Consider the following 12,860-nt stretch of genomic DNA (forward strand, 5'->3'; position numbering starts at 1 on the left):
GTTTTTTCCAGTGCCACACCCCAGCTGCACGAGGCTGTGTTACTACACACAGAGCGACTAAACACAGGCTGCTGAACCATTTGGGGGGACAAAACGTGGCACGTACCTGGCAAGAGATCAGAACAAGGGAGAAGAAGATCCTTGAACCCGCAGCCGTTCCTTGTCACTTTGCTCTGATCTTCCGCAAGCAAAAGCTGCACCAAGGGAGAAGGCAGAGGGTGGGCAGGGGAGGGAGAAAGAGCAGGTCAGTGAGCTTGCACAATTGAGCAAAGGGAAGAACCAGGGAAGAACCCTGGCACAAATGCCACCTTGATGGATGGCTTTGGAAGTGATGGCCTGGGGGAAAATGGCGTATGACGGTCCAGACGAAGCAATATGATCCTAGGAGCTCCGCCAGCCAGCAGTCCTAAAGGCCTCGCGGCCCACCCGTCTATCCCGCACCGTCTCAGCTTACCTACAAGGCGCTGCGCAAGACGGGATGAAGACGAACGGACTCAATCAGTGCACAAGTGCAACAAGCCACGTACTCACGCTGAGCTCAAGCGCTCCAATGAAGGGAAGCAGCACGCGCTGCTCCTCCCCTCATTCTAGCCGCTTATGACATCACTAAGGGCCACCCGGCTGCTCCACCATGGACGGACAAGGTGGGGAGGCAAGACCACGTCACAAGACCACAGGATTCCAAAAGGGCACCCCAGAGTTCGAGAAATCAGTGCGTGGTTGGAATTCCATCCCAGCCAAATCCTGGAGAAGCTGGCATGGGGTTGGCGGGACCAAAGTGCAGGACCCGGCGCTTGGTCCTGTTGAGCCTCTTGCTGGGCCTATGGCAAATCCACACTTGGGTCCTTCTTTGCACCCAAGGGCGGCTTAGAGCAGCCATCTCTTGCACCTGGATGGAAATAAAGGAAGAGAAACACAGCACTACTACCAGACTGCTTTGCCAATTTCTTTCCCGAGCACATTTTTGCCTTTTGGCTTCCATGACGACCTCATTTCCTCCTCCTTTTCTTTGGGGGGAAGCTGCCCCCAGTGCCTGAGCTTCACAAGACAGCATGAAACATGACACTAAGACAAACACTTGCCCTGGGTGCAGGGTGGCTGTGCTTTGCCAGGCATATAAAGGAGGGTAGGGCTAGGAAACGCCACGTGGCAGCCCCAAGCCTTGGGGGTCTTGCCAAGTCTGCATTCAGTCACTGTGGCCACAGCTGCTGCCTCACTGCCAGAACGTATCTGAGGATACAGATGGACGCAGGCACTCCTGCTCCTTCTGCAAAGCCCTCCTCTGCACTGCCCGTTAGCTGCTGCTCACTGCTACGCCAACCGGGCTCCCCTTTACAGCAGCCCTGGGATAAACACGATTGTACTCTTCCGTGCAGCAGCAGCTCCAGGGATGAAGCAGCAGAGAAGAAACCAACAGAATCTACTGCTGCTGAATCCACCAGCTCCTTCTGCCCACCAAGATTAATACCAAAGCACAGAACACAAGTGGGATAAGCGCATCTCGCACACGGACAAAGGGAATCAAAACAGCTCCTTCGAGAAGAGCTCGTAGGGTAAACCCATCCTCAGAGACACAAACGCATCTGGTTCCAGTAAATATTACGGCACATTGTTGACGAAACACTGTTCTGTTGCTTGGAGAGCACGAAGCATGCTGTGTTGACAGGCACAGCAGCGCGATGCCCAAGCTGAGCACGCAAACCTCCCCAGCACCCCTGGCCAATGCTGCCAGGGAAATGCACGACCTGCAGCCCCACATGGCTCGCTGCACGGACACTGGGGGGCTGTCTTAGTCTCAGGTGGGATCCATTTTTCTTCAGTGTCTGCTATGATGCTACAACAGTGAGAACACTCTCATGTTTATAGTTTCTGAGAAGCAGACCTGTACAGAGCCAAGGCCATTCTCAGCAAAGCTCTCAAGAAGGAGCTGGGAGGAAACCAAATGAGGACAGCTGATGTCAACGGGCCCAAGGGATATTCCATACCATATGACATCAAGTGGAAGGGGTTATGGACAGAGTGGGAGCTCATCTCACTCTCTTCCTCTGCTTGCCCATTGCTTGGGAGGTGCTCAGCCACTGCTTCTACATCACTTCTTACATACATTCATATATATGTGTGTGTGTGTGTGTGCATCCATTACTTCTGTCCTTTTCTCTACCTTTGGAAAGAGATTTCTCTCAACGCATGAGTTCCACCTTCTTTTTTTTTCCCCCATAATTCTCTCCCCCATCCCACCGGGAAGGGGGGAGTAAGCAAAGGACTGTGTGGTGCTGAGCCACCCACCGGCTTAAACCACAACAGGGCTGTGTGGCAAGAAAGAAGCAAAGGCCACAGCTATGCACAGAAGCGTCCGGGAAGGGTTCAGCTCCAGAATGAAACCTGCACAAGTCAACTCAACAGATTCCAAGGAATTCATTGACATCTGACACAATTTGCAACGCCAGAAGCACTGCCACGCAAACAGCACCGTATTGGGAAAGCAGCACATCCAAATCAGCCCCCTTGCCCTGCTCTACCCGCTCAGCCCAACACAGAAATCAAACACACAAACTCTCTTGCTTTGGCTCACAGCAGCCATCAAGCTCATGCTTTAGTGACACAGAGAAATCCATCTCCACCTACTCCGTGTCTCGCTCACCACAAGCTCGGCTGGGAGCTGTCGCTCAGCCTGACACCACAAGCAGAAAAGAAGCGCACATAAGCAGATGCTCTTACCCACACGTGCAAATCTGAGGGCGAGGAATAAAAGGCTCACTGGACCATGGGCAAAGCAGGGAGCAGATGATAGGCAGGAAACAGGAAGGAGTTCAAGACCAGCTCTCCTACACCAAAGACAGGGAGAGCTGAGTCAGCACCACGGGAGGTCTTACGACACAGCTTGAGAGCTTACAGAGACCTGAGGTTGCCAAAGGAGGCCGCCAGGGTAACTCTCACCAGTCTTTTGCAGGGCTCTCACGGATGCTTGCGATGCTGACTTCCACTGCCTATGTCATCTGTTGAATGCCCAGGTGGCAAATGCTCAGTCTGTCTGGGTAACACTTCTATGCTTCCATGGTTATAACTGAAACAAAAGGAAAATAAAAAAGCATGCAACCCTATGAAATTTGCCTCTCTACTGCTGCTGTCAGCGTGACATCTAAGATGAGCATTACGCGTCCCTGCACCCGACTGAAGATTCATCCAATTCTGTGTTCCACACAGCTCCACCTCAGTACCGAAAAGAAACCCGTACAGTGATGTTTAGAAGATTCTTTGTGCAGATACAAGTGCAGGGTGCATGTGCATTCTCTACAGCAAGAAATAGCAATTTCTCAAGCAGTCGTATGAAAGGTCAATGGAAAGGAAATAGATGATGAATGCCTTTGATAGAAGATGTCCTTGCTAAGCCTCTCCCCATCAAAAAAGAAGCCTGCTGGGCATTGTTAGCAGCAGTTCCCAGAACATCTTGCACCACAAAATGCAGCACGCTCCTTTTTTGCACAGGCCCCTCGTTTCTCTCATCAGCCTCAGATTCACTCCACTTCAAATACACCCATCAGAACAGCCCTTCCGTTCTGCTGAGGTAGGAACCCACTGCTGGGATGTCCCCCACTCCCGTTCCCCGCTATGTCCAGCACCAGGGGGGAAAGGAGGAGCAACTGCCATCACCTACCCAGACTTCTTGCAGGGCCTTCCAGACGCTCTCACATCACAGGGAGAAGCGGCACAGCTCTCGTGGCACAAAGCTCGGAGAAGGCTGCAGAAATCAAGGTTGCCGCGAAGGTGCTGCTTTCAAACAATGTGACTTAGCAAAGCACTCACCCAACAGATGCCTTTCCTACAATCATAGCATCAGCAACATTGGAAAAGCCCTCCATGATCAACGAGTCCAACCACCCACCTACCACCACCATTTCCTTCCCACTAAGCCACGTCCCTCACTACAGCATCCAATGTCCCTTGAACACCTGCAGGGACAGGAACTCTATCACCTCCCTGGGCAGCCCGCTCCAGTGGCTGACCACTCACTGGGAGAAGGTCTTCACAACTAACCTCACAGCTTCATTGCTCTTCTCTGGACACACTTCAGGCTTTCAGGGTCCCCCTTTTAGTGAGGGGCCCAGAACTGAACGCACTGGAAAGCTGTGCCAGAAATGAGAAGAGATTCAATATTTCCCTGAGACCAGTTAGAGCTCTATCCACTTGGGAACACTGCCTCCCTGTACATTCATAACAATATATGTATTTATACATACAGAAATCTGTCTAAACTGGGTGGAGAGAGTATCGAATACAAATTGGCATATCTTCCCAGCATAACATGGATCTTCATGCCTTTTTTGTTGTTGGTTTTGATGTTTCCCCTAAGAGTGTCTTATGGAAACGGATGGGGTTACTCATAGAATTAAGCACAGTTTGCTTTCATCACGGTGAAGGCACAGGGCGCGTATATATATCATACATCATATAAGACAGTTTTGCAACACAGCATCAAGCATCTCAGAAGTTAAATCCTTCCCTGTCTCCATATTAAGCGTTTAACAACAGCTGTGCAGAATTTCCAAAATGACGAGCCTTTCAGTTTTTTCCACACTTGGCATCATTTAATCACCCAGTTTACAAAACAGATATAAATCCTGGGGGGCTTTGCTTCATAACGGGACAGGTTTGGAGTGGCTGTGTTGCTAATTCAGAATGGCGTAAAGATTCCCAACTTGTGAAAATGTACAAAACTCATATTTGGAGACTACGGAAGGAGTCACAACAAACCTGAAGCCTTTCTCCTCACGACTGCACCAAATAATCGAAGTTGAAACCTCTGTCATCTGATATTCTCTTTTCAGTAAGGATATGTTCCACTAGAGGATATGGTACGGCCTGGTGCTTTATTTCCGACCAGCACATCCAATTGGACTTAGTTGGTACCTTGTGTATGGGGAGCTATTGAATTTATCACCATAGTAGAACTACAGACATTTGGAGTCATCTTCACACTTCATATTTGTACTCCACCACAAGTAACAGAAGGATTTCAAGGATCAGAGTCCCTCAGTCATGAATTGGACTCCTGCTTTTCTGGCACTTCTTCCTTCTTGCCTGTTTGGATGTTGATCTGAGATCTCTTGCTACATGGGCATAACATCACCCAGCTGAGACTATGAAGTACTCCAAGACCTTCAGTACTTAATGCTGTTTTCTTAAACCTCTAACATGAAACTAGTCTCCCACCTGTCCTAACTCACTCTTCTTCTCTAGGAGCTTCCCTGGGAAGGTTTATAATAATTTATGCGTTAATCCCCGCGGGTTACCTAGATCATGAACAGAGCTCAGAAGGGGTTAGGAGTAGAGCGACACACAGCTCCGCTTCGCGCTGAGGGCAGTTTTGGCCCTCCGAGCTTGCCGTAGCCACCCTGCGCTCTGGCGCCGGCGGACCGGAAGTACTCGTAGTCACTATGGCAGCCGCCTGCGGGGGGTTTGAGCTGCGAGGCTGTGGGGAACGGTGCCTTTTGAGAACGGAGTTTTTCTGAGCGTTTTATCTTCACCGGGTGGTTTTCTTCCTCGATGTGTCGAATGAACGGCAATGGAGAGCCCACAGGATTCCATCCGCCCCCGAAGCCCGTCATTATTGACAAGCAGAAGCAGAGAGAGGAGAGGAGGTAGAAGGGGTAGGCCGCGGTGGGGGCCGCCCTCAGATTCCTCAGGGCTCTGAGGCATTGGTACTCGAAAAGTGCGTGTCGGAAGGTGACAGAGACACGGGCCCTGCCTCTGCCTTTGCCTCACATCTCAGGGTCAGCTGGGAGCTGAGTGCACGTATTTCTGTTTGTGAAATGGAATTCCTCTTGTGCTAAGCATTTTTCATGTCTCCAAAACCCACCTGCACTGCTTTAAGCGGCACAGTGTTTAAAGTGGCGGTGCTGCCTCTGAGAGGAGAGTGACGATGTGATACTGTGCACACTGGGGGTATTGGTCAACAGTTGGCTGCACGTACCCAGCAGTGTGCCCAGGTGGCCAAGAATGCCAGCAGCATCCTGGCCTGTGTCAGAAATAGTGCAGTCAGAAGGACTGGTGAAGCGATCTGCCGGCTGTTCTCAGCACTGGTGAAACTGAACGTCCAGTACTGTGCTCAGTTTTGGGCCCCTCGCTACAAGAAAGGCATTGGGGCCCTGGATCACATCCAGAGAAGGGCAACAGAGTGGTGAAGGATCTGGGGCACAATATTGTGGGAGTGTCTGAAGGAGCAGGGATTTTTCAGTCTGGAGGAGATTCAAAGGAAACCTCATTTCTCTGCACCACTACCTGAAAGGAGGTTGTGGTTGGGTGGGAGTCAGCTTCTCCTCCCAAGGAGCAGCAGGAGGACAAGAGGTGATGGCCTTCAGTTGTGCCAGGGGAGGTTCAGGTTGGATACTAGGAAAAATGTCCTCTCGAAATGCCCAGGCAGGTGGTGGAACTGTTGTCCCTGGAGGTGTTCAAGCCATTCCCTGGCTCTGAGGCCAAGTCTCCATGCTGTCTGAAACACAGTGACCCCATGCAAATAATCTGTTGGTAGTGGCCCTCTGGCCAGTACTGTGTCAGGAAGCGTGCCTTCAACTTAGCTGCCAGACAGTTGAACTCCAGAGCATAAGGAGATTTCTATGGCACAGTATAATTCATCGGAGCAGAAGAGAGTTTTAAGAGTCCCCTTAAGCTTTGCCAACACAAGGTAACCACTTGAATGTGGTGTCTCCTGTAGGCTCTCCTCAGCTGTCTGTAAAAAACAGTAGGAAAAAAATTACTATATTTTACTATCAAGTGATGAAAAAAGTGTTTTTTTTCATCTGTGTCTCATTTAGACCATGAAGAAATTCCTGTAAACAAGGCAGGAGTTTAATTTTTTAGTGGGAACGTAGGCGATAATTTAGTTAACTTTCTGACTGATATAGGGATTATATCAGGATGGTGAGCAGTCACCTGGGGTTTCTGCAGGGCTCCATTTCAGAGCCAGATGGAGGACTCCATCACGGGAGGGTCAGGGTGGAAAAGGTTCTGCACCAGAGGTTGACCATGCACAAAATATGCCAGAGTTCAAGGAGCCTTTGGACACCACTCTCAGACATAGTGTGGCTGGTTTGATGTGGAGGCAGGGGTTGGTTTTATGTGGAGGCAGGGGTTGAACTCCTATGATCCTTGTGAGTCTCTTCCAAGTGGCCATTCTACAATGGCCTGGAAGGCTGTTAAACAGCTTTTGGTTGTGGTAGTTATCAAGGTGATACAAGCATGTAAAATCTGGTACCTAAATGCTACTCCTGTTGGGAATGAACATTCATAACCAAAGTACCTGCCTTCCTCAGTAGGTAACTTAGGAGACGTGCAAGGAGTAACGGCCTGCAGATGCCTCTGTATTACACTGTGCAGACAGAACAGCCAGCACTATGGAAACTTAATGCTACTGATGTGGGGGTGGAAGGAGCAGTTAGCAAGATCTGCATCTCAGAAGGTCTGGCAGACTGGTAAAAGAATGCTATCCGATTTAGCTTACAGGGAAAAGGAAAAACTGCTGCTGTCCTATTCTTCTTTCCTTAGTAAGTAACAGAGTTAGAAGCGTAGAAGAGAGTTAACAGCATATCAACTTAAGGACGGTGTAACAAATCAGTGTTATTTAGGTATATGAACAAACATAACAGCCACACAGCCCCCAAATCCCTTTTCTCCCACTGGTGTCCAGCAGTCCCTTAGTTTGCTGACAGATCGGGCTGCTCTCTTCTCTTAAAGCAGCACTTGTCTCACTGCTTTGCTTCACAGTCAGAATTCTGACCTTCTGACCTTTTAATACATTTTTTCTTTTTTTAAAAAAATCTTTCCCTCTAGCTGCTGGTCAGAATGAAACCTCAGCCATGGTCAAAACGGTGGGAGAGGCCGAAATACAACATTAAAGGAATAAAATTTGAGCTACCCGAGAAAAAAAATGAAGGAAGCACAGAAGTGGAAGCAGCCCTGGCTGGAATTCGATATGCTGCGAGAGTACAATACTTCAAAATAGAGGAAAAAATATGGAGGGAAGCGAGTGAAGAGCTGAACAAGTAACAGCTTTGAGTTCAATGTAAGAATTGTCAGTTTTCAAGATTCATATGCAAATAAAAGACAGTGAAATTTCAGCAGTTCTTGTCTGAATGTTAAACTGCCCCTTCCTGAAAACGGTGTTACAGTGTGTTCAGCCCTGCTTCTGCCTTCCCTTCTAAATCACAGCTAATAGAAGGGGTTTGCAGTTATTGTGTTGTCACTTCCAAATAACTGTTTCTTCTGCCTTTGCCAAGTAGACAGGGGCCAATTGTGAAAATGCTTCACTCAGTAGGTTCAGATGGGGGCTATGGCAGGGAAGCAGATGTACAGAAGCCCAGCTGGACAATCTGAGAGTAAGTGCTGCTTAGCTGTCCTGTAAAGGCACTTTTGAAATGACATCTGATAAAGCACCAATAGTAACCTGACAACAAAGCAGTAATACCAACGTTTTGAAACCAGCTTGCAAGAATGAAGCCAGATTAGCTGTTACTCCAGTCAGAGTGTGTGAATGGGTGCAAGGTTCACCACAAAGTGGCACGGTAGGTTCTCAAGGATACTCAACTGGGATGGGGCTTCTGAGCTCCAGTAAAAATCGCCTTCCCCTGCTTACCAGTCATGACAAGTGACGTCTGCAGCCACTGGAAGAAGCCTCTACAGAGGTAAAGCGTGATAGAAACTATTCCAATTTCATAGCAGCACAAGACTAATTTCTTTGGGAGCAACTTTCCACATGAATAAGGAAGCAGAGGAGACAAAAGCAAGCACGGAGATCACATGCTTCAGCTGATTACCCATCAGTTGTATTTTCTTTGCACTCAGGAAAGTAGAAGTGCGCAATTACTTACAACAGAACTCCTAAATCCTGCAGATAATGAAGCGCCAGCAGTGCCACAGTTTTTTTCCATACTTCACATAACATTCCTGTCGTGTTCAAGACTTGAAAGCGTTAAAAGTCTCATTAACACAAAAACGTCTTTACTTTTCAAAATAATGGTTTTGCTTTTATTTTAAAAGTCATTGTTGTCTATAACACTGATGAATGCTATTTACAATTAAAACAGTTTACAAAAATACATATTCTGTAATAAAAAACAACAGAAAAACCATAGGGAATAGAAACCTCCAAGAGTTAAATGGAAGACCCATAAATAACATTTTAGAGAAGCAGGCAATAGCAAACTTAGCAGAATTTGTGGCGCACTGCTGTTTCTACAATAAAACATCCTTTTTATTCTGCAGCAGTAATATTTACTGCACATATATGAAGTTACACAACATTAGAAATCCAACATGGGTACAATGAGATGAGGTTTAATGGGTCTTACAGGGAAGCAAAAGTAAAATGTCCTTAGAGAGCCAATTACTAGAAGGTAACTGGAGTTGTTGTTCTGCTCGTCTGATAAATGAGGGCGGGTGACAGCTCCAAGTCTGTGCACAAAGTCCAGTCTGTATCTCAAGTACAAAGCTCCACTACAAATCATACTCTGGAGAAGAGTAAGTGTAGTTAAGACGTTCTCCTGCGCAACTTCTTACCTTCCTAAACACCCGTTTACCATCAGTAGATGTTCATAGATCAGACTTCTCACTGCATACAGAATTCCTGCTTCTGCGTCAGGGTCAAAAAGCTATGAAGAACTCACTGTGAGTTTGGTAGAGTTATCTCATTAAGTGGACAATAAGTTAGAGTTCAGTGACTCCTGAGTCAGAGTGATTTGGTGTGGTACTGAAAACAGCTTGTGAAGTTGTCTGCTCACCAGCAGTGGTAACGTTACAGGCACTCACTGCAGTCATCCTTCCCAAAAGAACAAAGCAGTGAGGCTTCATCATATTTTTCAGAACACCTGCACTTCACACTGACCATTGTGATTCTATCTAGGAGTAGATGGCATCATAAGACAGTTGGAAAAAAATCAAAATATTTCACAGTAAAACAACTGTAGACAGTCCACTCATTAAACGTTATCACTTTTTCAGAGTGAGCATCAGGCTTGTTTCAGTAAAAGAACTGCTGCTTCAAAGAAATCCTTATTTCCTGATCACAGATTTAAGATGTTTCGTTTGCACTCTTCAATGAGCTCTTCAGCAATACGCAGAGCCTTGACTTTCACCAACAGGAGAACAACTTCTTCAGTTTCATCACTATTACAAAAACAAGTTGACATAGCAACACATTCACACCTGACTTCAAAATCAATAAAGCTAAAACGTGCCTTGAGCTACACTGACCATTAACTGCACCCAACATCTAGAGCCTCAAACTAGCCTGAACTAGTACTGCAAAAGCAATCCATTTTACATTATGGATTGCATCTTTAGTTCTACGTAGATGTTGGAAGTACATCACTGCAAGTGTTAAATGTATGAGACTTGAGGAATTTAAGAATCATAGAATCATTAAGGTTGGAAAAAAACACAAAGATCATCTAGTCCAACTGTCAACCCATCACCACCATGCCCACTGAACCACGTCCCTAAAAGAAATACTAACATGAAGAATATGAGGAAGTGCTGCATCCCAAAGAACATGTTGTTTGTTACCTGTGGTTATTCCTGTGAAGCATACGTGCTCACTGAACCAAATGCTGGCAGAAGTTCACTGACTCGGGGAGAGTTGACCCACTTCCATGATTTTGGAACCACCCTTCTGGGAAGCATGCAACCACCTGTTCACCCAGAGAGTATTCTGAAAGAAAAGATAGAAAGAAAAAAAAAAGGGCTTTCAATAAAACTAAGTCACACCACTTCTGGCAGACTTCTCCTTTTGGCTAGTTCAGTTATTATTGGAAGCGTTTACTCTTCAAAAAACAAAACCATCATTTTAAGCAGTTATTCTTAAAAGCCTAGGAACCAGTGCTTGCTTTGAAATTCTTTTATACACCAAGGTCATAAAAAACAAACAAACAAACAAACAAAAAACAACTTCAAATGTTAAATAATTACACTTCAGACTACATCTGTCCCCATGTAAATAAGACCTTTCACCTCTTTACACTTCTCTATGTTTTCTGGCCCTGGTGGTGTGTTGAAGAGGTTCAGAAGAAGGTACCGATTCAGCAGCTTGCTCAGTCCCACACCACGGACTGTGTCTTCCTGTACAGTCCCATCCCCAAGGAGAACCTTGGAGAGCAGCTGCAGTAATGGAGAAACAGAACATGCATATCTGATGGCTGAGGGTGCGTTAGAACCTCCTTTTTAAACTTAAAAGATACCATGTCCATCCAATCTCAGTACTCAAAAAACAGGATTTATTCTTCCTTTTGACTCCGTGAGCTGCTAGGAAAGTTAGACTGTATGATGGCACAAACATCAAAACCTCATCAACTGTACTTCCTCATTAAAATAGTTCCTGTCCTCTTCTTGCCCAGCCCTTTGCGAGTACTCTCCCATACAATTTCTGGGCATGGTTTAGAGAACATTCCCGATAGGCAGCCTGCAGATGATTACCTGCTTTGAAAGACAGCACCAATAGGGGCTGCACAACGGCAGTCTCAAACACAGATAAGTCACACTAAAGCTGCTGAACAGATCCAAAGAGTTTAATGCATGACCTGCAGTACTACTAACTCTGGGGTAAACGAACTAATGACTTCACTCCAGAAAAAAAGAGTGGCAAACTGTCAGAAGATACCCAACACAAGCACATTTTCAACCGTTCTGCACATCACCACTTCTAAAGAGAACCCTGACAGTGAGGATGGAAAACAAACTGAAAGGAGAAAACTTCAATCTGCAGTGAAAGACCACTGGTCTCGCTTTTAGAAACATGCATTTGACAGGACATTTAAGTCAGGCAATACACAATCTCAGAGGGTGATACCAGAATCTTATGTCTGTTTTGTGTCTGCCAGGTATCAGCACTAAGCTCCCTCTTGTCTTCTCTGCATCTGTCCATGACAAACCCTTACACAACAGCTTGCCCCAGGAGTGAATATGGCAAGTCCTCAACATTCCCAAATTCCCTGATTTTTCTACAGGAATGTGCAACATGGCAGCAGGAAGCCTATGCAGAGCTGTCACCATGGCCTTGTTAGCACACACAGCAGGGGAACTGGGATGTTAATGTGTTTTCCTGCATCTAAACCTCATCTTTAGTACAAATCCAAACACATTCATAGAGGAAACGGATCTAAGAGGGAATTGAATCACAGGCATTCAGACATTCCTAACTCAGCACTTTAGACTGAATAAAGCTATACTAATACGCTTATACGCACATGCAGGGATTCCATTCTACAGGAGCAACATGGGCACTGTATGCACATACTGAGGAAACAGACCTATCCACAGAGTGCCAATGACTGATCTCATGGAAGGTTAGCAGGAACAGATGATGAAATTAAAGTCTCTTGACTACGTATCAGAGGTGGGTGAGCATAAATAGCTCACTGAGGAAAATAGCTAACCTTCCTATTAAAATGCATTAAGTTCTCAGGAATCAGATTTGACTGAAGATACATTTCCTCAAAGACGACAGTCTACTTTTAACTAAAATGATTTTCACAGACAAGATCGGTGCTTTTTCTTTACCTCAACAGCTGACCAAAACCGTCTGCCTTGGAATTTTGAACATGGCGATGATTTGTCTTCCACAGTGCTGGTCAGAAAAAGAGGAAGAGGAAATAAGGATTTTGTTTGACCTGAAAGTAAGACAAACAGACAATTCATCTCTTAAACACCGATGAATTACAACTATGGGATTCTTTCAGCAGTGACAACCAGAATAAAGGTCTAAGGAAACAGCTGTTAACTGCAACTCCTTGCAATACCCAATGGAATTAGCAGTTGGAAACACTCGAGTATGTGTTTAATGGATTCTCAGCAGAACAGCACTGCTTGTAACC

Source organism: Gallus gallus, chromosome Z (assembly GCF_016699485.2).
Source record: "Gallus gallus isolate bGalGal1 chromosome Z, bGalGal1.mat.broiler.GRCg7b, whole genome shotgun sequence".
Classification (NCBI taxonomy): Eukaryota; Metazoa; Chordata; class Aves; order Galliformes; family Phasianidae; genus Gallus; species Gallus gallus.